The sequence below is a fragment of the Micromys minutus genome, assembly GCF_963924665.1.
Source record: "Micromys minutus genome assembly, chromosome: 4".
In the NCBI taxonomy this organism is placed as follows: domain Eukaryota; kingdom Metazoa; phylum Chordata; class Mammalia; order Rodentia; family Muridae; genus Micromys; species Micromys minutus.
In genome coordinates, this window is record NC_137973.1 from 3,384,497 (window position 1) to 3,409,071 (window position 24,575).

The 24,575-nt window shown below is 39.3% G+C and overlaps 1 protein-coding gene across 5 annotated transcripts in view; it reads left to right on the top strand.

Moving 5' to 3' along the window:
- KCNAB1 (potassium voltage-gated channel subfamily A regulatory beta subunit 1) overlaps positions 1-24,575 on the top strand; it is a gene marked incomplete at its 5' end in the record, with an annotated part of 412,738 nt that overhangs the window by 257,954 nt on the left and 130,209 nt on the right. The gene's annotated exons all lie outside the window — the stretch shown is intronic.

Here is a 24,575-nt window from a genome sequence, read left to right on the forward strand (position 1 = left end):
TAGATATACGATGTTAGGTATGTTTATCATGTCATCATCATCATAGAGTTTCCACACAAACCAAACTAGCTATAATGTTATGACATTCTATACTTTATAGTACCAACATTGCATATATGGCCTATCATTGACCAAAGTGCCGTCATACACTCTGTCTAGCACAAGGTATGTTTACTTGGTTTCTTGCTTATTGCTGGTTTCTCTACCAAAATCAAAATGTCTTCTTTTCTGTTCTTGTCATTGCTGTGTCTTTAGGGGCTAGAGCAGCATCTGAGAAGCAGTTTTATAGTTATTTGTTGGATAACTTGACAACAGTTTGTAAAGTCCTGCGTGTAGTATGCATTCCCTTATGTGCTAGGCATGGGGAGGGATCCTTTAGTGGCAGCACTTGGAAAGACAGGCAGGGCAGATCTCTGTGGGCTCAATACAGCTTCCTCTACACAGCCTGTTCTGTATAGACTTCCAGCCCGATAAGGCTACACAATGAGACCTCTCAAAACACCTTAATTAATTAATTAATCAATTAATTAATTAATTAAAATAATTTATGTCCTACTGCAAAACAAGTGTTTCAACCCAAACTAATTCAGTAAGTCACTTCTGCATTTAATTTTATGGTTTAATTAGCTTATTTCTGATCAATATACCTTTCCTATATAGCTTTAGAATAAAGTCTCAACCAGTCCATTTATGAATATAGTCACAATAATAGGCTTCTTTTTCTTGCTCCTATTCTCAAAAGGAACATTTTCAGCAGTGTACTGATATAAATTTGGAGGTGTCATTATCTCATTAGGGAAGTTCCTGTATTTCTAGATGGAGTCAGTGAGATGGTTGAATGGTTAAAGGTGCTTGCTGTCTAACCTGATGACCTGAGATTGGTTCTAGGTTCCATATGGCAGAGAGAGCTGTTCTCTGTATCTGTATACACACACACACACACACACACACACACACACACTAAATAAATTCAAAATTTAAAAAGAGAAGATATTCCTAAATTGCTAACTTTAAAAAAAAAAAAAGTATGGTTGAGCATAGACTTCATCTGTTAACACAGTCCTGGGATGTTCTCCCTTGTTATCAAATCTAAAAGCATCCCCACATTGCTGACAGAAATCTGATGCAGTCCTGATACGGTAACCTCATTTTTTGTTAGGTCTAATTTGTTAATCCATTGCTAATTTGTTAATTGTTAATTGACCTTGGCATCTGTTTTCATAAATGACATTGGCAACATATTCCTTTTCTCACAGTGTCCTTGTCTAATACAGTTATTGAGCTGTGTGGAACACACCCCTAAGGAAAAACAAACAAACAAACCTAAGGATGCTTTCATTTTCTGTTTTCTGGAGGTTTATACCAGCCAAGTGTGAGGCTCTCCCTCCAGCACTTGATAGAATTCACTGCTGAATCCACCTAAGCCTGGGCTTCTCCTGGGCTTCTGTTAGAACTGAGAGAAGCCACCACCCTTATTGAGCTGAACTGGGAACTTCAGAGAATTTATACCTGTGTGAAGTCTTGTCAGGGCTGAGTGTACATTTAATTTGATCTCACTTCTGCAATCCAGCCACCCAGGGTCCCACACCAGTTATAGGGAGTTTATACAGACTATGGCCACCATCCCAAACTCAGGTTTTATGCCATTAGCCTGTGAGGCATGGCAAAAGCATCGGAACCACCCTTTGCCTCACTGATAGACAAGCATTCCAAGGCTGTGCTCTGGTTTCCAGCTTCTCCCAGATCTTGCTTCTGATTCTTCACTGAGCCCTTCCCAAGCCTTCATACTGATGCACTTTCACCATCTCCACATTCTAAACCTAGCTGGATTGCTCAGACACCATCACCCGACAGCAGTAACTCAACAGCAAAGCAAAAAGAGAGATGGAAGCCGGATTCTGCACACAGAAGCAGACAGTGCTCATTCTGGCTGAGCAGGGTTAATGGGTCGTGTTTTAGTCTTGACTCTGACAGAGGAGAGAAGGAATGGTTATTTTAACAGAGAGATCAGCAAGAACAAAAAGAAAATGCAGACATGGTGAGAACAGCGTAGCTAGTGAGACAGGAATCCATGTAACAGCAGACAGGGCCCCCAGAACGCTATTTGTCAAGTGACTCAGCTTTCTAAGCTTCTGCCATTTCATATGAAATAGTGGTAATATTTTCTGCCTCTAAAGACATCTTAGTTAAAGGAGATTTTTGCCTTTTATGTGAATAAGACAACCTCTGTACATGAAAGCCATAAATAAATAAAACAAAGGACCTCATGATACAAGTAAAGGGGTTGGTAAGGGGGAGGGAGCACAAATTTTGTTCTCATTTGTTTTAGCTGTTTATGTTAAAATGTGTTTTTTTTTTTAAAGATACTAGTAGGCCTATTCAGAACTGGAATGAAAGAAAAAGTATAAAGAAATGCCCCCCAAAATAAGGCCTCCAGACTAAGTCATACCACATGGCATTCTGAGGTCCGTATACAGACCTGCCAGGAGACTTTCAGAAAGGAAGTGACAGTTACCCAGAGGCCAGGGTTAAATTAAGTAAGAAGACATTACTTCCTAGCTGTCTGCCCCATGCCTCTGTCTCCCTGCCACCCTTTGCTACTCTCATCTTCTCCTGGGATGCCCTCTGTCCTTCTTGATGGCATCTTCTCCTGGGATGTCCTCTGTCCTTCTTGATGGCATCTTCTCCTGGGATGCCCTCTGTCCTTCTTGATGGCATCTTCTCCTGGGATGTCCTCTGTCCTTCTTGATGGCATCTTCTCCTGGGATGCCCTCTGTCCTTCTTGATGGCATCTTCTCCTGGGATGTCCTCTGTCCTTCTTGATGGCATCTTCTCCTGGGATGCCCTCTGTCCTTCTTGATGGCTGCTCACTTTTTGCCAGTTCTTCATTCTCCTGTGGGACCTTCTACTATTCCTTCCCCAGCCACTTTCTCTGCATTTCTTAGCATTTTATTCCCCCTGCTCAGCACTTTCTTGCTGTTATTTCAGTCTATTCTATTTTTCAATCTATGGGACAGTTTTTCTCAACACATGTATCCGTCTATGGTAGAGCAGATGACATGTTCCATCTCAACGAATGCTTGTGACTAGATTGTAATGGCCATGGATAACAGTGGTAAGGTCTTAACTATCTCATCGCCCCCCCCCCCCATTTCTTCTTATTAGGGAGGATCAAGTACAGTTTTCAAAATAAGTAGCAAGATCTGGTTAAGAAACTTTGTAATTAAGTGTTCATCTGCTCAGATTAAAAATGGTTGCCACAGCAGCACCTGGGAAAACATGGAAGTCAATAGACCTTGGAAGCATTAGTTAGATGCCCATGGAACAGCAACCCACCCTGCCCACTTCCAATGGGAGAGATGAATGTGGCAGGTTTAGGGACAGTACCATACAAATACACAACTTTTAAGAGATAGGATTTGGCTCACACCAGGGAAGCAATAAATGAGAAATAAACACTCTATTTTTATTAGCTTTGCTACCTATCCGAGAATATTGTAGAAGCAAGCTAAATGTCACCGAGGAAGCTAGAATGAGGCATGTTGTTTTTGCCATGTACTACAATGGGCCCCTAAGTGCAGTCTATTTTCAAAGATGGGTTTCAGGACTGGCCGAGAAAGTTGAGTAAAGATAAGAACAAAAAGCCTTGGATGAGTGTCAGCTGGAAGATAATCACACCACGTTGATTCTGGGTGGAGGAGAAGTGTCAGAGGCCTTCTTCTCAGATGGTGTACGCAAGAGCACCAGGGCCTGCACAGCCATGTGTTGACTCCCTACTCAGCTGAACATGCAGAAGACAGCCTCTAGGGCTGAAGGGGGAGAAAGAGGATGTCTCCAGCCAAAGCACACGGAAAGGTTGAACAAATTGTCTTCTATGGATGACATTAATCTGTCCAGCTCCATATTGCTTCCTAACACCCCTCCCAATCATTGTACTTACAACTATTCTGAAGTCTGTACTTGTTTCTGGTCACCAGCTTTACACTGCTCTCATATCCAAGAAACAATGCAGTGAGCGTTCCTACTACGGTGCTCGATAAACACGTAATTGGCTCAGGATATAAAGGAAAGTAGTAAACACACGCCAATCATCTACCATTATGGAAAGTGATTCATTGCAGACATGGAAACGTTCCTCAATAACCAAGAACAGTGATTTGTGGGCCATTTTAAAAGCAACTTCTCATTAGTTCCTTGCCATTCTGTTTCATATAACACTCAGATACCAGGTAGAACTTTCCTAAATTCACTTACTGAGACTTTTTCCCAGTGTTGGACTAATGAACTTGCATGCTTTAATCCCATGTGTATTGTGAATGTAGATGTTCACCAAATGTAGGGTTCATTTATCAAAACATGCCATGTTTCTCCTTCTATGCACTTAATAAATTTTTATCCACACTGGAACTTACAGTTCCACAAGATCATTCTCTAATATTTGGGAAGACTATTAGTGAGAATAAATTATTCTTGAAGTGAATATTGCAAATTCAATTTATGGGGTGTGGGTATGTCTGTGTGCATGTCTGTGTGTGTTTGTGTGTGTGTGTGTTTTCTTTGCTAAAAAAAAACTATTAGGTTCTAGATTTATAATAAACATTCTCAAGGCAGTATTTTCATGTTAGAAAGATTCCTTTCTCAGATGTAAACATGCAGAATGAAAACACACATGAGCATAAATCGACTGGCAGATGACTGCAGAGAAATCATTACCTCAAACAGTCAGAAAAGAAGGGAAGATAGCCCTTCCTTCACACTTCGTATATGTGATCATATACAAATTTCTCACTCAGACCAATGCAGGAATGGTGCTTCAACCAACCATCCACGGAGATTGTACTGTTACTGCTTCAAAGAAACTTAGAGACAGGACTAAGGATGGGTGCTAAGCCTTACAGAAATCCAGTGGGCTCTGTAACACCACATTGCTGCACATGCCTTGCTTTTCTTCCTTTGCAAAGGTGAAAGGCAGTCAGTCTCACTCACTAAGGCTGTTCATTTCTCCTCTTTGAAGCCATGACTTGGCTGAGCCTAGAAGATTGCTAGTTCTTAGCCAGAACTACTCTTGATAATGACAGGTAATCAAAGCTGTTTCAACAGATATGGAATACAAGACCTGGAAGGACACATCCAACTGACGTGCTTGTGACCATGGATAAATTTCTGTTCCTTGCTTCTTGTCTATTTCTTGCCATATATATGTTAACTTAAAATATAAAGGTTGTTTTAAAGCATGTAAAGAAAAAAATAAAAAGCACTGGCTATAGGAATTGCAAAGATGAAGACTATTTTGTCTAAAGTTATTTTTATTTATTGTGTTCCTTGATAGATTTTTACCTGTATATCATGCATTTTGATTGCCCACTTTATCCTCACTTAGTGCCCCCTCCCCCACCCTGATCCTTGTCAACAGTCTCCATTGACCCTACTAATCTCTTTCCCAGACTTTTTCAGGACTTTGGGGTAGGTTTGTGATCCATTTGCTTTAACCAGGGCCATCAATGTGACCATTTGGTGGGGGCTATCCATTAGGACCTAGAATAGTCAGCCATATGCATAAAACTGAAAACAATGTTTCCCTCCCTAAACCTATCTAGAGTCTTCCATGCCCTTCTTCCATCTATGCCTGACTGTTGATTGGCCCACACCAGTGCAGACCCAATTCAGGCATCCTTAGTTATTTTGACTTATCTAGGTCTGAGACATTTTATCTATGTCATCTTATTCAGAAAACAAAGTTTCTCTCAGAATTTCTCGGGTCCAACTTTTGCGTTCTTTCTGCCTCCTCGTCTTTAATGTTCCCTAGATCTAGAATCAGTGACATAAATGTCTTCTTTAGGGCCAAGCCATCATCACTCACTGGTTCTCATGAGTCTCTATGTTCACCACTGTTCACTGGAAAGTAAAATGTCTCTGATTAAGGCTTAAGAGTAGCATTTGTCTGTGAACATAAATGTAAGTTGGCATTCTGATAGAACAACCAAGGCAACTTATGAAACTGTTATGGTTCCAGAGAGATAAGAGTGTGTCCATGACAGGGATCTGAGCCCCTGTGTCTTCAACTACAAGCAAAAGATAGAGAATGGTGTTCGATTTTGGAAACCTCAAATCCAGGCCCTGATGAAGTACTTCCTCCAGCAAAACCACACCTTATAAACAACAAATAGGGCCACAAACTGGGGGCCAAAAATTCAAATGCCTGAAATCATGGGAACATCTTATTCAAACCACAGGTTGGGCATTCCCGTGCCAGCAGTGCCACTGTTCTACAGTTGGGCAGATCTTGCCTCACAGCTTGGTCTTGTAGGTAAAGTTTAATTCTTAAACTTAAGATAAACTATAAAATGTATCTCTGAAATATTAATGTGTAGTAGTAGAGACACTTGCATCCTTTCATTCTTAAGTGCATCTTTTCAACCAGAGGAAGACAAGCATTTTTTACCAAGCTTGTTCTGGTTTTGTTTATTTATTTGTTTGTTTGTTTGCATTTTCTGCTGCTGGGCTAAAACATTGGCCAAAATCAACTTGGCGAGTAAAGTATTTATTTCATCTAACAAGTTACAACCCATCTTTGTGGGAATCCAGGGCAGACGCTCAAGGCAGGAATCTAGAGGCAGTCACTGAAGCAGAGATCATGGAGGAGTGCTGACTGACCTGGATTGAAGGGTCATTTTTTTAGTGTGAGGTTCCTGATAAAGTGTACCAGAGGATGAGAAAAATAGAAGATAAAAGCTTAGATTAGGTGGTCTTATACAAGTACCTTAAGTTCATTAAAAAGTGTAGCATCTTAGATTATTATCTCAAGGATAGAAATGGGATGAAGTCAGTAGAAACTATGATACAATGAGACAAAGTCAGCAAGAAGCTAATTATACCATGTTATAAAGGGGAAACATATGCTATCTCAAGGATCTTGGAGACCAGCATATGGTGGCCTTGGTCTGTACCATAACCATGGTCTGTACAGAGAAAAGATGTTCCCAGGACATTTCTGACTGCCAAGCTTATTCTTGGTTTTAGAACAGGAGCTGTTTTCCTTCCCTACACATAGGATCTCAGGGGAAAGCTCCTAAAACTCTGGACCATGCTATTACTGGCTCTGCCATTCCTGTTCCTGGTTCAATCTTTGTATATCAGGGCCTCAGGGCAAGACTTGGATCAGCCAAGCCCTCAGCACTGAATACTGGCTTGCTCTCTATGGCTTGCTTAGCATGCTTTCTTATACCATTAAGAACCATCTTCCCAGGAGTTTCACCATGTACTGTGGGCTACGCCCTCCAAAACCAATCATTAATCAATAAAATGCCCCACACTGATATGCCAGGCCAGTAGCAACCCTTCTATTGAACTTTCTTGTTCCCAGATGACAGAATCTTACCAACACAATGCCTAATCATAACTTACCACTACTAGTCTGATAAACAACTGACTATTTCAGCCTATTCATTTCTGCCATGACTATATCCTCCCTTCATTTGATAAGACCAAAGAATGTGCTAGGAAACTCTTACATTTTCTGGAAAATTCACAATTTAATAAAGTATACAGCTTCTACTACTTCAAATTTTGTGGGTTAGCTTTATCTGTTTTGGTATATATTAACATTTCTAGTGACAATTTTTTTAAATGGAGTCAGGCAGCAAATAGCAAGCAACATTGAGAATAGAAGGGTTCAGGATGATGGTGATTCTATCTTAGCTCTGGCATCTAAATAATCAGTTCCTTCAGCTCAGATTTCTATCATCTTAATTAGGAAAGGCAACATAATAACACAACTAAACACATATGGTGAGACTCATAAAACATTTGGGATGGTTTGGCTGCTGATTCCTATTTGATTGTATTTACTAGAATATATTGACAGGTACATGAGAGGTAGTGATCACCACTGTACCTCAAGACAAGAGAACTAACACCCTGGCTCCCAGAACCAGCACTGTGTAATCAGAGAGAAGTGTCCTTTATCAATTTACATCTAGTATACTCCTACACTGGGGCTTCAAGCCTCCACAGGACCAAGGGCCTCTCCTTCTCTTGATGCCAGATAAGGCCATCCTCTGCTACTTATGGGCTGGAGCCATGGGTTTCTCCTTCCATGTGTCCCTGGGAGCTCTGGGGCGTCTAGTTAGTTGATATTGTTGTAAAGCCTTCAGCTCCTTCAGTCCTTCCTCTATCTCTTCCATTGGGTTCCCCAGGCTCAGTTCGATGGTTGGCTGTGAGTATCTGCCTCTGTCAGGTACTTACAGAGCATTTCAGAGGACAGCCATACTAGGCTCCTGTCAACAAGCAGTTCTTGGCATCAGCAATAGTGTTTGGTTTGATGTCTGTAGATGGGAAAGAGGTATCCTTTTAAAAAGTATTCAAAAAACAATGCGCTGTACAGCATAGGGTGGGTAGAATCCCCACTGAAACTTGCTAGCTCTAAAACCCAAATCAATCACTAAAACTGTCTCAATATCTGCCTCTAATAACGCAAAGAAGCTACCAACTCCCTGTTGTTCGTTATCAGGAGTAAATGAGGTAGTGGATGTAAAGAACTTGACCCAAGAACTCTGTAAAGAATGTACCCAGGACAAGCTAAATATTTAGCATGAAGACCTAAGTCTGCTTATGCCGTAAAAGTCTGAGCTTTCTATATTCCAGCCTTTACTAATGAAGAAAAGGCTTCAAAAAATAGTATTTGCCTCCTATGGAGCTAAAACAGATGACTCTTTACAACTGCACAAAGATGCCTGATGTCCTCATTTTTCTTCTGGGAAGATATTAAAACACCCTTTGCTCTGGTGCATTAATAACGTTGCCTGCTTAAGAATAATGGTTACAATGCCCAAAGACCCTTCTCTTACAATGTCAGAGGGAGACTCTTCATTCTGGTCCCGTCTGTTTAGTCTTTTCTTGTACCTGTCCCCATCCTTGAGTGTCATTACTGCTCTCTTGCATAAGGACCAGTGAGTGCTTTCAGTGTGTGTTTTCAACCTTTTCACTAGAAGCCCTGGGGGGGGGGTTAAAGAATGTTGGTGCATGGTTTGCCTGTTGTACAGTAGACCATGTCAAAGTGCTTTTATTTTGTATCTTAATTAGAAAAAAAAGCACATTTTTTGAGAAGCATGTTTTCAATGATGTCTATTATACTCTTATTTTAATAATTTAAAAAAATCCTCGAAAGGAAGAAATATTTTGAAGAAGAGATTTAAAATACAAATACATGTGCTTCCAGATTTTCTTCTTGCAATACCGTGGGCATACTCTGGCGACTATACCCTAGAACTGAGCAGTAACACTGGGCAGAGTTCTGCTTCTGGACTAGGCGCTCACACTGGCCATTCGGGACCCAGGTATAGTCTTTTCATGGCCTCCCGACCTCGGGTCTCCTGCTCCCATGTTTCCTCGTTATCCCTCCTTCTTCTTTCACATCAACTGTACGCATACCTGGGGGAGTTTGTGGCTAAGCAGATTCTTGCTTAGCTTAGACTAATGCTTTACAGGATTGTTTTCCTAATATAAAATTTACATCCGCCTTACTTTCTCCCTTTTACCAATAAATACATGCAGCACCCCAAAGTTACTTGTTGCCACTGGCTCTTCAGTCAGTATGGGTTTTGGTCACCCTTGGGTACACCATCTGGAATGGTTACACCCTCCTCTCAAGAAAAACAGAAGAGTAAATTCCTTGCAGAAACAATTTCGTCTTTTGTTTCTGGGTACAGATGGCCATGTGAGGAAGAGGTGTTTGACACATAAAGAACCTGTGTGGGTCATATGGGGGTTCTCCTAAGAGAGGGCATCTTCTTCAGAGTTTCCATTCCTCCTAGAAAGACAAAATATAGACTAGAGAAATCAAATGGCAATCAAATATCTGTCACTGACAGGAAATGAAAAAGTCACTTCAAAGATTTCTGTGGTGTAGTAATAATTTTGGAATTTTGATTCCTTTTAAAAACACAGAAATGTTAATACGAATGCTTTTATTTTAATCCCAGGTGTGCCCTATGAGGCTGCTTCAGACTGTCCACAGCAGCTGACTCTTGAGAGTCACGCTCTGGCAGGCAGCTGCAGATACTTTCTGTGATTGTATGGTGTTTGGAATTCTGGGAACCTTTCAGAGGGATATAAATGCTAAGGCCCTGAGAGGCATGGTGTATTGTCAGTTGGTTGTTGGTCATTGTTGGTCACAGCTGGTTAATTAGTCATGTGCAAAGAAGAAACAACAAGAAAAAGAGATTAGATATCTTGCAGTGAAGATTAAACTTGCCCCACTGAATTCAATTCAGCAGAAAGTAGTCTAACAATAACGTGGCCCCTTTCCGACTCCTGACTTTGTTCAGTGATTTCTTTCCTTTCCTCTCTATCCTTTTCTTCTTTGTCTATGGTTAGGATATTGGAAAGGTAGAAAAGGGGTGGAGAAAGGATTCACAAAGTAACAAAAGACAGGTTCCAATGTGGTTTGCCCAAGCCTGACAACACAGCCCATGAGACCAGAAAAGCTGAGGTGAAAGGCCCAACTTAAGAAGTGAAAGCTCACAATGAACAGAATGTACCCCCAAAAAACAACAACCTTCCAATGTTGCCAGAAGCTGTTTGAATCAAATCTGTTGAGTTCAAGCAAAACACAAAGTAAACTTTAACCTGTTTTCTCTCTGGTACAATTTTCCATCACGCACACACACACACACACACACACACACACACACACACACAAAGTAGAAAAAAAGCCATCTGCAATTCACCATGAGAGAAGCTCTGTCAAATAACTTCACTGCCTTCCCAACACATGCTTCCTCCAGGTCTGTCACCTGCACCATTGTTAGACTGTCCACCGACCCCTCAGGGGCAGCAGATGCTCCTTGGCCACTCTCCTCATTAGGGAGGGACTCTGTGTTAGTCATAGTTTTTAAACACCGCAGAGTTGTGGTGAATCCATAATTAATTTTTTCATGGTTCCCAAATGAGAGCTGCTCATTTGCTCTTAATGCCTCCAGGGGAAGATGAACTATCTGTCAGTGATAACTCAAGGGAGAGAAGGATTACAGAAGCTGGACATTAGTGCTAAAAATGTCGCATTCCTGAGGAACTGCTTTATTGGCCAGGCATACAGGCAGTGTTTGGGGTGCCCGGGGAAGTTCTGCTCTGTAGACAACAGTCTCTACATCCAGGTCCCTACAAAGCCCCTGTCAATCGAAGGCAGTACTTTAGACTCCAATGCGTTCTTATTGCAGCTCCTGCAATTACCTCCTAACTGAACTCTCTCCCTCCAATAGCAGCCTCCTCCACTCCATCCTCCACACTGCTGTCAGTGTCTTTCTGAAATGCAAATCGGATGACATTTTATCCTGCTTTAATACTCTGGTAGCTTTATATCACCTACAGGTTACATTTCAAATTGAACACGATATTCAAGCTGTCTCTCTCCAGCCCCTTTCTGTCTTTCCAGCTCTTCTCCAGGATCCGGAGCTGTCCTCAGACCCGCTGACCATCTGTGCTTTCCTGTTCATTTGTGGTTCTTACCATCCCCCACTTCTTCCCTTGGTGAATCTCTCAGCTCACATCCATCCTTCTGAGAAGACTGCATTCAGCACCATAAGAGCTTCCCACCCACAGCTCCGCTCCTACCTTTCCTCCTTAGCTGTATCTCTTTCACCTGTACCAGAGTGAGCCTTTTCTTTCTTTATTTCTGTCACTGCCCCCAGAAACCAACTAGAAAGTTCCATAACCTATTTAGTACATCTTCCATAAGGACTGCACAGAGACATGCTCAGTACCCTACACAGTGCCCTACCAAGGCTCTTTCTTATTCACAGGAAACCCAACCCCAGGTTTCCAGATGGCAAGACCTCCACTCAGCTGTCATTTCACTACAAATCATAGTGCTTCCAGTAAATAAGTAAAAAACAACCCTCAAGGTGAAATAGAATATAGATGAATGTAACTCAGAAATGGCCTTCTGTTGCTACTTTTCATTTTCTAGCATGTGTACCTATCACTTTGGTATCTATAGATTTGTTTTGTCTTAAGCATTTTGTACTAGAAAACCGTGAGGCCTGGTTAAGTCAGCTGAAGACTCATCAGAGGCTCTACAATTGAGGTTTCCATTCTTGATCTACCCCTTGATACTGAAAATGTATTTAATGAATTGGCTGAGTTGAGTTTTGATTGTTTTATTTCTATATCTGTAAAAAGGCAATGAAACTCCAGTTAAGGATGCATTAAAGATCAGAAGCTTATCTGTGTCAAAGTAAGGCTGCTTGGATCTATCAGCAGTGACCAAGTTCATTCCATTAGTCCTCAGGAAGCCACCTGGTAGGTCTGAGTCTGGATTTCCACTCCATGTGTCTGATGATTAGAAATTGTATTCCCTACACCTAATTCTTTTCCACCCAAAGGCTTTTACTATCCAGTGGAATTTTAGCTTCTCTTCAGATAGGCAACAAAGGCATAAAATGAGCTTTCTCCTAAATAAACCAAATTCAATTTAAAATTCAATTTTAAAATCATATTTCTCTCTAAATTTGTTTGAAAAAGAGTGAAAGTGGGGAGGGAATAAATGGCTCCTTTTTAAGATTTCATTAACAGAAAGAAGAAAGCAAAGACTCACCAAAGACGTTCAGTTTTATTGTCTATAATAGTTAAGAAAGTGTTTAGAAAAGCAAGTTGTGATTTTTATGAAAAAAAAAGAAGAAAATGTACTATAGATGGGAACATGCAAAAAGGGTGATAATCATAATGTTTCTTAACCCTTGAGAATAATATTAAATACTAAGGCATCCAATATCTCTAAAGAGAGAAGTACTACATTTTCATGTTTGTCGCAAACTGTATTCTTCCATCCATGTAGAGAAAAGAAATAGATTTCTCCCCAAACTTCACAGAACCTCTCTTCATAAGCCTACATTTAGCTAACAGCATCTTTATTGAAAATATTTATATTAGGAAACTTTAATATAATTGTCATCAAACTTCCCAGAGTCAAATAAATAAATACCTGCTATTTTAATAATGGGTTCTAGTTATATTTTTAATCTCTTTGCAGATCTGATGAGGGGATGGTATGTAATTATTCAAAAATGTGGCTTTGCATATTGGAAATATTGGAACTGTGGGATTTCCTTATTGAGTAAAATCAGTGGAGACAATAATCTATTAGCCTGCCTTTGGCAACAGCTGTGGAAAGGTTCTAAATAAGGGCAAATTCCATTTAATATGAGAGACCAGCTTATATTATGTCACAGAGAGACAAACCACAGTGCAAGTAACAAAAATTAATTCTTTTCTGTTTGCTTTTCAGCTTCTTTATTATGATAACATAACCAGAAATATTATTTCAAGAAGTAGTTTAGTATTTCTAGGGAATATAATGGGGTATATTGTCTGTTGATGACCATTGAACAATTTGTTACAGATCACTTTATTTTGGCCCTAAGAATGTACGTGTGAAGGGATGGGAAAGGCATTTTTCCCCTATAACTGATCATATATTCCCTAAAATGTCCTTTCTTGCTGATGACAGATGAAGAGTCTTTTTAAAATACCCCATTCACTGCTAGTTCCATCTCATTTGACTTTAAACAGTCCAATTATTCTTCTGGAATCTATCTTGTCTGTTTGTCTTCCAAAAACGGCATCAGGGAATGGAACACAGAATAGCGGTTTCTCAGTCTGGGAAAGGCTTAGGATCACCTGGCCTGCTGGCCAGGCCCTGCTGCTCTGAAGCATTAATCCAGGACTTGGGATTCTCTTGGGAATCCTGAGGCTCAAAACATGAGCTATCAGCATAAGGTTCCCACACATCTATTTGATAATTTCTCATTTTCCCATTCCTTCTGGAGTTATAGTCAGACTGGGCAGGTCAAAGATAATCAGAAAATAGGGATCCCCAGAAATTCTTGGTTTCTTTTTCTCTCTCCCTACCGTCTTCAGAAGGGAAATGTTTTATTTCCAGTGGGAAACTTATAGACACACAGCTCTTTAATGAATTGAAGTAGGATGGCCACATGACATAGTATCCAATATAGGACTCTTGAGTGTGTAACAATATGAGTCAACCCTGAGACACAGTCTCTAAGTAGATGGGGCCTAAACCTATGAATCCCACTTCTAGATTTAAGGTGCCTTGCCCAGTGATTATAATACTCTTCCTTAATATCATTGCCCATCTTTTGGAGCAAAACATCACTCATAAACCTTTGTATATGCTAAAGCTTGTTATTGGGGATTGAGCCTAGGGCTTAGTATGTTGCTAGGCAAATGTTCTACTTGCTTTGGAATCTATATGCTCAATCCATTTATTATGCTTTATTTTTTAAACAGAATCTAAGTTGTCCTGATGATATCTAAAGTTGTAATTAAAAACCTTTTGAATCGGCCTTCTGAGTATGTGGAATTATAAGTTTGCAACCCCAGGCACATCAAAATTAGGAAACGTGTGTGTCTGTGTATGTGTCTCTGTGTCTCTATATGAGTGTGTCTGTGTGTCTGTCTGTGTCTATGTCTATGTATCTGTGTATCTATGTGTGTACAAGAGAGAAGGGGGAAAGGAGGGATAGGAAGATAGCTAAGTATTTAGTAACACTAGTAAATACTGGTTGGAATCATTACTGAATTATTCCAACATATATTTTTATGTTGTATCTACAGAAAGACACATAAGACAAAAGCCTCAGCAGGAGAGTTTGGTTTGTAATGTATTTTCTAAAAATCACCTGTTGGTTTGGATTTGTTAGATTATGGATGATGTCTCCCTAATAGTTAGATCCGCTCATTATGATTTGGAGAAACAGTATATCCATTCACATCTGAATACATATTGAAGTCAAGAAATGCATTAGCATGTATGGAAACCTCAGATTGGTCTATGAAATTTTGGAGGAAATGCCTGACGTCTGAGCACTTTTTGCCCAAATGAAAGTGTGATGTCTTAACTTAGGTGAGAGACATACCATTTTGCTGTGCGGAGCCCATCAAATATGACAACACAGAAACAGTTTATAACCAAGAGAAAAGTCTTTATTCCGGCTGGCTGGGCCATATTTAGGTAGCCAGGAACCAAGTGTAGCACCAAGTGTTCAGGGTAATGAGTTTTTTAAATGTAAAACCCACATTTTTATCTCAGCAGCTGCAAGGAGAGGTTTTATGCAAGCAAGCAGTTTAACAGACTCTATTATAAGCAATTAGCTGGGACACATTGACCTTGGGTTTCTATAACAGAGTTAGGTAATTTTCCACAGTATTTCTTATCAAGGAGATCAGATTCTAGTTAAATCTGCAAGGGCCTCAGCAAGAATACAAGACAGGAATTTCTGATGTGTCTTGCCCTGTCACACTTTATATATGATTTGTCAATAGCATGCATTATTACAGTTAAGAAAAACAAAGATAGCAGCCAAAACTGGAGCCAAGCATAATGCAAGATATACGCTCTAGTCTTATAGGTAAAAATTGTCTCAAAGCCTTTAGAAAACATCTTGAAAGCTATACAAATTAAAAACTGCTAGATAATGCATAATAATACCTATTATTAAATGCTTACTGCATAATGGGGAGTAAGTTTTCTTGAAGAAAACATTTGACAGGAATTACTTTTTTATTTTGTTATTATTGGACATTCTCTGTATTTACATTTCAAATGTTATTCTCTTTCCCCCACTCACCTCCCTATCTTGTTTCATTTGTTTCCATGAAGGTGCTCCCTCTCCCAACCACCCTCTCAACCTCAGCACCTTGGGATTCCCCTACACTAGAAAAACATGCCTTCACTAGACCAAAGGCCTCTTCTCCCATTGATGTAAAGACAATGCTATCCTCTGCTACATATGCACCTGGAGCCATGGGTCTCTCCACGGTGTACTCATTGGATACAGATCCTTTCTGCTTGTTCATTCCTTTCTCTACCTCCTTCATTAAGGACTCCATGTTCAGTCCGATGGTTAGCTGCAAGCATCCGCAACTGTATCTGTATTACTCTAGCAGAGCCTCTAAGGAGGCATACATATCTGGCTCCTGTAAGTAAACACTACTTGGCATCAATAATAGTTTTTGTGTTTGGTGGCTGCATATGGGGTAGATCCCAAGGTGAGGCAGTCTCTGAATGATTTTTGCTTCAATTGCTCCTCTATTTTTCTCTGTATTTCCTGCCATGAGTGCTTTGTTCTCCCTTCTAAGAAGGACTGAGGCATTCACTTTCCGGCCTTCCTTCTCTTTGAGTTACATAAAAGAACTAGTAACTGCTTATCATTGAGTGCATATCATGTGTGTTCTTTTTTGACTGTGTTACCTGACTCAGGATGATAGCCTCAAGTTTCATCCATTTGCCTAGAAAGTTCATGAAGTCATTGTTTCTAATAGCTGAGTAATACTCCAATGTGTAAATGTACCACAACTATTGAAGGATATATGGGTTTCTTGAGGTTCTGGCCATTATAAATAAGGATGGTAGGAACATAGTAAAGCATGTGTCCTTGTTGTATATTGGAGCGTCTTTTGGATATATGTCGAGGAGTGGTATAACTGGGTCCTCAGTTACTACTATGTCTAATTTTTGAGGAACTGCCAGACTGATTTCCAGAGTGGTTGTACCAGCTTGCAATCGCATAAGCAATGGAGAAGTGTTACTCTTTCTCCACATCCTTACCAGCATCTACTGTTAGTTAGATTTTAGATGTTAGCCATTCTGATTGGTGTGAGGCAGAATCTCAGGGTTGTTTTGATTTGATTTCCATGAAGACTGGAGATTTAAACATTTCTTTAGGTGCTACTCAGCCATTCAGTTTTCCTCAGTTGAGAATTTGTGGCTTACTTCTGTACCCAATTTTTTAATAGGATTATTTGATTTGCTGGCGTTTGATTGCTTGAGTTCTTTATATATATTAGATATTAGCCCTCTATCAGATGTAGAATTGATAAAGATCCTTTGCCAATCTGTAGGTTGCCATTTTGACAGTGTCCTTATCCTTATAGAAACTTTGCAATTTCATGAAGTCCCATTTGTTGATTCTTGACCTTAGAGTATAAGCCATTATTGCTCTGTTCTGAAAATTTTCCCCTATGCCTATGTGGTCTAAGCTCTTCACTTTCTCACTATTACTTTCACTGTACCTGGTTTTATGTGGAGATCTTTGATCTACTTGGACTTGAGCTGTGTACAAGGAGATAAGAAAGGACCGATTTGCTTTCTTCTGCATGCTGACTGCCAGTTGAACCAGCAGCATTCGTTGAAGAGGCTGTCCTTCTTCCATTGAATGTTTTTAGCTCCTATGTCAAAGACAAGTGACCACAGGAGTGTAGGTTCAACTCTGGGTCCTCAATTTTGTTCCATTTTATCTACCTGCTTGTATCTACAAATACCATGCGATTTTTACCATGATTGATCTATAATACAGCTTGAGGTCAGGGATGGTAATTCCTCCAGAAGTTCTTTAATTGTTGAGAATAGTTTTCACTGTCCTGGCTTTTTGTTATTCAACATGAATTTGGAAATTCCTCTTCCTAACTCTATGAAGAATTAGGTTGGAATTTTGATGGGTATTGCATTGAATCTGAAGATTGCTCTTGTATTGATAAGCATTTTTACTATGTTGATACTTCTAATCCATGAGCATGGAAAATCTGTTCATCTTCTGAGATCTTCTTCAATTTCCTTCTTCAGAGACTTGAAGTTCTTCTCATACAGATATTTCACTTGCTTGGCTAGTGTCACACTAAGGTATTTCATATTGTTTGTGACTATAGTGAATGGTGTCATTTCCCTAATTTCTTTCTCAGCCTGTTTATCCTTTGAGTACAGAAAGACTACTGACTTGTTTCAGTTAATTTTATATCCAGCCACTTTACTGAAGTTGTTAGTCAGCTGTAGGAGTTCTCTGGTGGAATTTTTAGGATCACTTTAGTGTACTATCATATCATCTGCAAATAGTGATATTTTGACTTTTTACTTTCCAATTTTTATTCATTTGACTTTCTTTTTTTGTCTAATTTCTCTGGCTAGGATTTCCAGTGCTATACTGAATAGATTGGGTGAGAGTGGGCAGTCTTGTCTGGTCCCTGATTTTAATAAAATTGCTTCAAGTTTCTCACCATTTAGTTTGATGTTGGCTACTGATTCGTTGAATATTGATGTTACTATGTTTCAGTATGGGCCTTGAATTCCTGGTCTTTCCTAGACTTTTAACATGAAGGGGTGTTGAATTTTGTAAAATGCTTTCTCAGCATCTCTTGAGATGATTGTGTGGTTTTTGTCTTTTAGTTTGTTTATAGGGTGGATTACATTAATGAATTTCTGCTTATTGTACCATCCCTGCATCCCTGGGATGAAGGCTACTTGATCATGGAATGATCATTTGGATGTGTTCTTGGATTCAGTTAGCAAGAATTTTATTGAGTATATTTGCATCAATGTTCATGAAGGAAATTGTTCTAAAGTTCTCTTTCTTTGTAGGGTCTTTGTGTGGTTTAGGTGTAAGCATAATTTTGGCTTCGAAGAATGAATTGGGTAGTGTTCTTTCTGTTTCTATTTTGTGGAATAGTTTGGAGAGTGTTGGTATTAGGCCTTCTATGGAAGTCTGATATAATTCTGCACTAAACCCATCTGTTCCTGGGCTATTATTGGTTGAAAGGCTTTTGATGTTTGCATTTATTTCTTTAGGTATTATGGAAATTTTTAGATGGTTTATCTATTCCTGATTAACTTTGGTAACTGGTATCTGTCTAGAAGTATGTTCATTTCCTCTAGATTTTCTAGTTTTGTTGAGTATAGGCTTTTATAGTAGGATCTGAAGATTTATTGAATTTCCTCAGTTTTTGTTGTTATGTCTCCCCTTTCATTTCTGATTCTGTTAATTTGAATACTCTCTCTGTACCCTCTAGTTAGTCTGCTAAGGGTTTATCAATCTTGTTGATTTTCTCAAAGACCAAGCTCCTGGTTTTGTTGGTTCTTCATACAGTTCATTTTGTTTTTATTTAGTTAATTTCAGCTCTGAGTTTGATTATTTCTCACCTTCTACTTTCCTTGGATGTATCTGCTTCTTTTGTTCTAGAGCTTTCAAGTGTGCTGTCAAACTGTATGTTCTCTCTAGTTTCTTTTTGGAGGCACTCAGAGCTATGAGGTTTTTTCTTAGTACTATTTTCATTGTATCCCATAGATTTGAGTATGTTCTGCCTTCATTTTCATTAAATTCTGAAAAATTCTTAATTTATTTCTTTATTCTTTCTTGACCAAGTTGTCATTGAGGAGAGCATTGTTCAGCTTCCATGTGTATGTGAGCTTTTTTTGTTTTTCTTTTTACTGAAAACCCACATTATTCCATGGTGATCTGATAGCATGGGATTATTTCAATCTTCTTGTATCTGTTGAGGCCCATTTTGTGACTGACAACATGGTCAATTTTTGAGAATGTACAGTGAGATGCTGAGAAGAAGGTATATTCTTTTGTTTTAGGATAAAATGTTTTACAGATGTCTGTTAAATCCATTTGTTTCATAATTTCTGTTAGTTTCACCATGTGTGTGTTCATTTTCTGCTTCCATCATCTGTCCACTGATGAAAGTGGGGTGGTTGAAGTCTCTCACTATTACTGTGTGTGGTACAATATATGCTTTGAGCTTTAGTAGAGTTTTTTTATGAATATGGGTGCCCTGTATTTGAGGGTAGATGCTTGGAATTGAGAGTTCAACTTAATAGATTTTTTTCCTTAACGAGTAAAAAATGACTTTCCTTTTTTTGATAACTTTTTTTTGAAAATCTATTTTATTTATATTAGAATGGCTACCCCAGCTTGTTTCTTAGGACCATTTTCTTGGAGAGTTTTTCCCCAGACTTTTTTTTCCTTACAACTTTATTTTTTAAAAACAGAGATACATGTACAGATTTTTAAAGGCATTTTGGCATAAAACTATATGAATATATTTTTCTCAATACTTGATTTTTTTAAGGTTTGATAGTATGCATTGAAATCTTACTAGTTACAATGAGCATAAAGTGCATGTAAAACAAACGTAACATGGAAATAGTCAAAGTTTTCTTGGTGTGTATAGGTTAAACATAATGAGTTTTAAATACCAAAAATTACCACAAGGCTATCTTCTTAGCTCTTGAGTTATTAATGATATAATTTCCCAGACTTTTATTCTGAGGTATTGTCTGTCTTTGTTGCTGCTTTCCCTGTATGCAGCAATGAGCTGGAACCTATATATGTCTTCTAGTCTCTGTCTTTTTATCGGGGAATTGAGTCCATTGATGTTAAGAGATATTAAGAGTTAGTGACTGTTGTTTCTTGTTATATTTGTTTTTAGAGGTAGAATTATGTTTGTGTGCTTTTCTTCTTTTGTGTTTGTTCCAAGAATATTATTGTATTGCTTTTCCTATGGTGCAGTTTCCCTCCTTGTATTGGAGTTTTCCATCTAATATCCTTTGTAGCTTTTGTGGACAAATGTTGTGTAAATTTTGTTTTTCCTGGAATATCTTGGTTTCTCCATCTATGGTAATTGAGAATTTTGCTGGATAAAGTAATCTGGGCTGGCATTTGTGTTCTCTTAGGGTCTTTTCAGGATCTTCTAGTTTTCATAGTCTCTGTTGAGAAGTCTGGTATAATTCTGATCTGTCTGCCTTTATATGTTACTTGTCCTTTTTCCATTACTGCTTTTAGTAGTTTTTCTTTGTTTTGAACATTTGGTGTTTTGACTATAATGTGTTGGGAGGAATTTCTATCCTGGTCTAATTGATTTGGGGTCTGTAGGCCCCTTATATGTTGATGGTCAACTCTTTCTTTAGGTTGGGGAAGTTTTCTCCTATGATTTTTGTTGAAGATATTTACTGGGCCTTTCTCTAGGTTTGGTCTTCTCATTATGTTCTGTATTTCTTGGATGTTTTGGGTTAGGAGCTTTTTGATTTTTGCATCTTCTCTGACTGATGTGTCAATGTTTTCTGTGTTGTCTTCTGCCCTTAATATTCTCTCTTCCATCTCTGGTATGCTGTTGGTGATGCTTTAATTTCTTTCTTAGGTTTTCTATCTCCAGGATTGTCTCCTATTGTGATTTCTTTATTGTTTCTATTTCCATTTTCAATTCCTTCACCTATTTGGTTGTGTTTTTCTTTAGCTCTTTAAATGATTTTTGTGTTTTCCTCTCAAAGGGCTTCTACTTGTTAACCTGTGTTCTTCTGGCTCTACTATAATTCTTTAAGGGATAACTTTAAGGGATAACTGAATTCATGCTCTTCTCCAGGACCTCCGTCATTATCATGAAGTATGATTTTAAGTGCAAATCTTGTTTTTCTGGTGTGTTGGTATATCCACTATTTGCTGTACTGGAAGAACTTGGTTCTGATGTTGCCAGGTTGTCTTAGTTTCTGTACTTAGGTTCTTGCATTTGCCTCTTGCCATTTTGTTGTCTGTGATGCTAGGTGGTCTTGTTGTCTTTATCTGGAGCTTGTTTCTCTTGTGGGTCTGTGGGCCACTGGGCTCAGGATGTTGATTGCTCTGTGTGTAGACAGCAAGTCCTGATGTCAGTGGACCAGCTCTGGCTCTGAGCCAGGATATGTTTCCAGGCTGCACAGCACCACCTGCATCTGGACAGTTCCTGGTGGCCACTCCCCTGATAGTCAGTGGAGAGGAAGTGTGGACTCACCCATGGGCTCAGGAGGAGAAGTGTTGCTGTGGTTCCTCTGTGTGCTCAGCAAACTGCGGACAGGCCAAGAGTCCTTGACAGGAACAATTTTTAAGTTGTAAACTTTATTATTGAAAACTAAGGTACATGTTTATAGATTAGAGAAGAAGGTGTTGTGACAATAAGGGATATGTCCACAAACAGATGGCTACTGTTTAATTTCTTCAAGTGCTAAGGAAAATTTACCGTTCTTACTACTTTATCCCACCTCTTAAGGGCTTCATAATTAGGAGTTTCTGGATTGTGATATGCAATGCAATGTCACATCCAGTTCCCTGACGTTCAAAAGGCATTTCATACATCCAAAAATGACAGTTTAGGTTCATTAAGTCTGGAATATAAAAGGGTTTCTGGTGATTAAATAAAAGACAGCATCCCTCAGAAGCCAATGAAACCAAAAGGCAGAAGAAAAGAGACATATGGCTGTCTGCTGACAGATACCAGTGGTAGCTATCAGCATATCAAAGTCTCGCTAGCCTCCAGGTACCTTCTGTTCTTATTAACACTACTTATTATACATTTCAAAGCTCCATGCAAGCCTACTGGCCTTTCTTACATCCTCAGGCTTCCCTCCTCTGAGACCCTCCTTTGTTTCTACAGAACGACAAGGATTTGGCCCTTGCTCCACTACCACTCTGCCTCCACCAGTTCCCCACTGTTCTCCCTTCTCGCACAGACAGTCCGCTCATGTCCAGTCTGCTGCTCATTCCCAGTCTGTTTCTTTCTCTCTGCAGTCTTCCTGATGCCTCTGGATATTTTCTTGCCATTATTCACCGTACACATTTAACTCCTTAAACGTGGAGTGACCGTTTTGGCAGTTTCATTTTTGCACCTGTTCACATACATTGACAATTTGGCAAAGCAAACATGTTCATCACCCCCTACACTTCTTTGTGACACACACCACAATGTGACGTCATCATCGGCTGCCGTTTCAGCTCTAAAGGGGAAACAGAGGTGATGACCATCTTTTCTTTTGCTTTTCCAGCTCTTATACACTGTAGATATTTAAAAACTGTTTTGAACAAGTGACTATAATACTGTAACAAATTTCATAGCCTTCTTTCTCATTTAACCTAACAATAAAAGCACTTTCCTTAACATTGGTAAATACATGATAATTTATTATATTGATAAAACTTCATGAGTCTCTCATCAATTTTTTCCTTTTCTATAACAAACAATTACTTCACTCTGTATCTGTATTGATTTACTGATCTGAATTTTTGTTTTATATAGATTTGTAAAAGTATAAAAAGAAGAAAAAACAGCCCTTGATTCAATATGTGAGAGGGTAAAAGTAGTCTTCGTGTATCTCTTAGTATCTTAACATAGTAACTGGATCATGTGCAGCAGAGATGATTGAAACATGTAATCATTCCACAAATATATTGGCTGAGTCCTCATGGGTATATTTGCATTTTGAAAATAGATACTTGCCAACAAATGTATCTTACACTGGTAGACAGTTGTGTTTGTGTGTGTATGTGTGTATGTAATAATTACAAGTTATAAAAACTTATTAAAATGGTTAAATAAAACTGAAACTAACACAGGACAATGCAAAGAGAAGGGCTTCTAGTAACCTTGGACTTATCAGCCTCTGGTGGTCAAATAAGATGTTCTTATGATTCTTCCCAAAACTGTGGTCATTAAGAGTTGGTATTGTGCTCTGACCCAGAGAACAAATAAATAAGATAGAATATCTGCCTAGCTGCTAGAAGTACACTCATTGTAGAGACAGAGTCACCATGCTGTATGCACCAGCATCAGAAGGGCAGAATTGAGAGGCACAAACCGTGTAGAAGCTTCTCCCCTGGAGGAAGCCTTCACACCAATGCAAAGAAGTGTGCTTTCTCACTCCAGAGAACCCTAGAGATGGGATCCAATTTTTATTTCCCTTCCACAATCTCAGTTAGCTTTTATTCATGCTGGTCATTTTTACTGGCAGGAATAAGTTGTTCTCTAACTTTTTTCAGAACAAGATTTGATAAAGGTAGAATAAATGAAGGCTGGGACCTGTGCCTGCTTGAGGCCAAAAGAGGGAGAAGAAAATATCACCAAATAAATGGGTGAAGAGAACAACAGGTCAGGCCTATGGTTCCAACACTCAAGAGGCTGAGTCTGGAAGATCACAGATTCAAGGCTATCCTGGGCTACAAGGAAAGATGCTGCCTCAAAAACAAAATATATCACAAACATCTGAGGTGTGCATTTGGGGAAGGAAAGACACATAGAATAGAATACACTGTTGTTGTATAAGACAACCCCAGTCCCAAAACATGAAAAATTTCCTGAGTGTAGGAATGTGTGGTCTAGTCTTGAAGAACCACAAAGCCTTTATTCTTTTGTTTACTACAGTGATGGGACTCAAACTCGGGACCTTGCACAAGCCAGGCAAGTGCGCATGTCTGAAATATATACCCAGCCCTCTCCTTTGTGCTTTCCAAGAGCTCTGAAAAAGGGTTATCACTTCTGACTTTTCAGATTTATTTGATTTGCTCTTAGCATAAACTCTGGAGCAATTTGGACCATTCTCATCCACTCTGGTAGGAAGGGCTTACTTAATCCAGTTGCCAGCATCCTTCTAAGTTCGGGAACCTGACTGCTTCTCTAGTACCATCTGGCCTGGCTCTCCATTCACACATTTAACTTCACCAGGCCTCCATCTTTCCTTCTGAAGCCACCTTTGGGCCTTGTTTGGCCTCCTCCAGAACTCTGGTTTTCAAGAGCTCTGCAAAGTTGGTTCTTCCTATCCTTCAAGTCACTACTCTGATGTCATCTCCTCTAGAAGTGTCCTTATGTGGGGGTCAGCTCTTACCTTTGCCTCTGAACTTCTTATACATTTTCAGAATATCTATTACTCATGAAAGCTAGTTGTATGTTTCCTAGTTTGCAATAGACTTCCCCAATCAGGGGGTAAG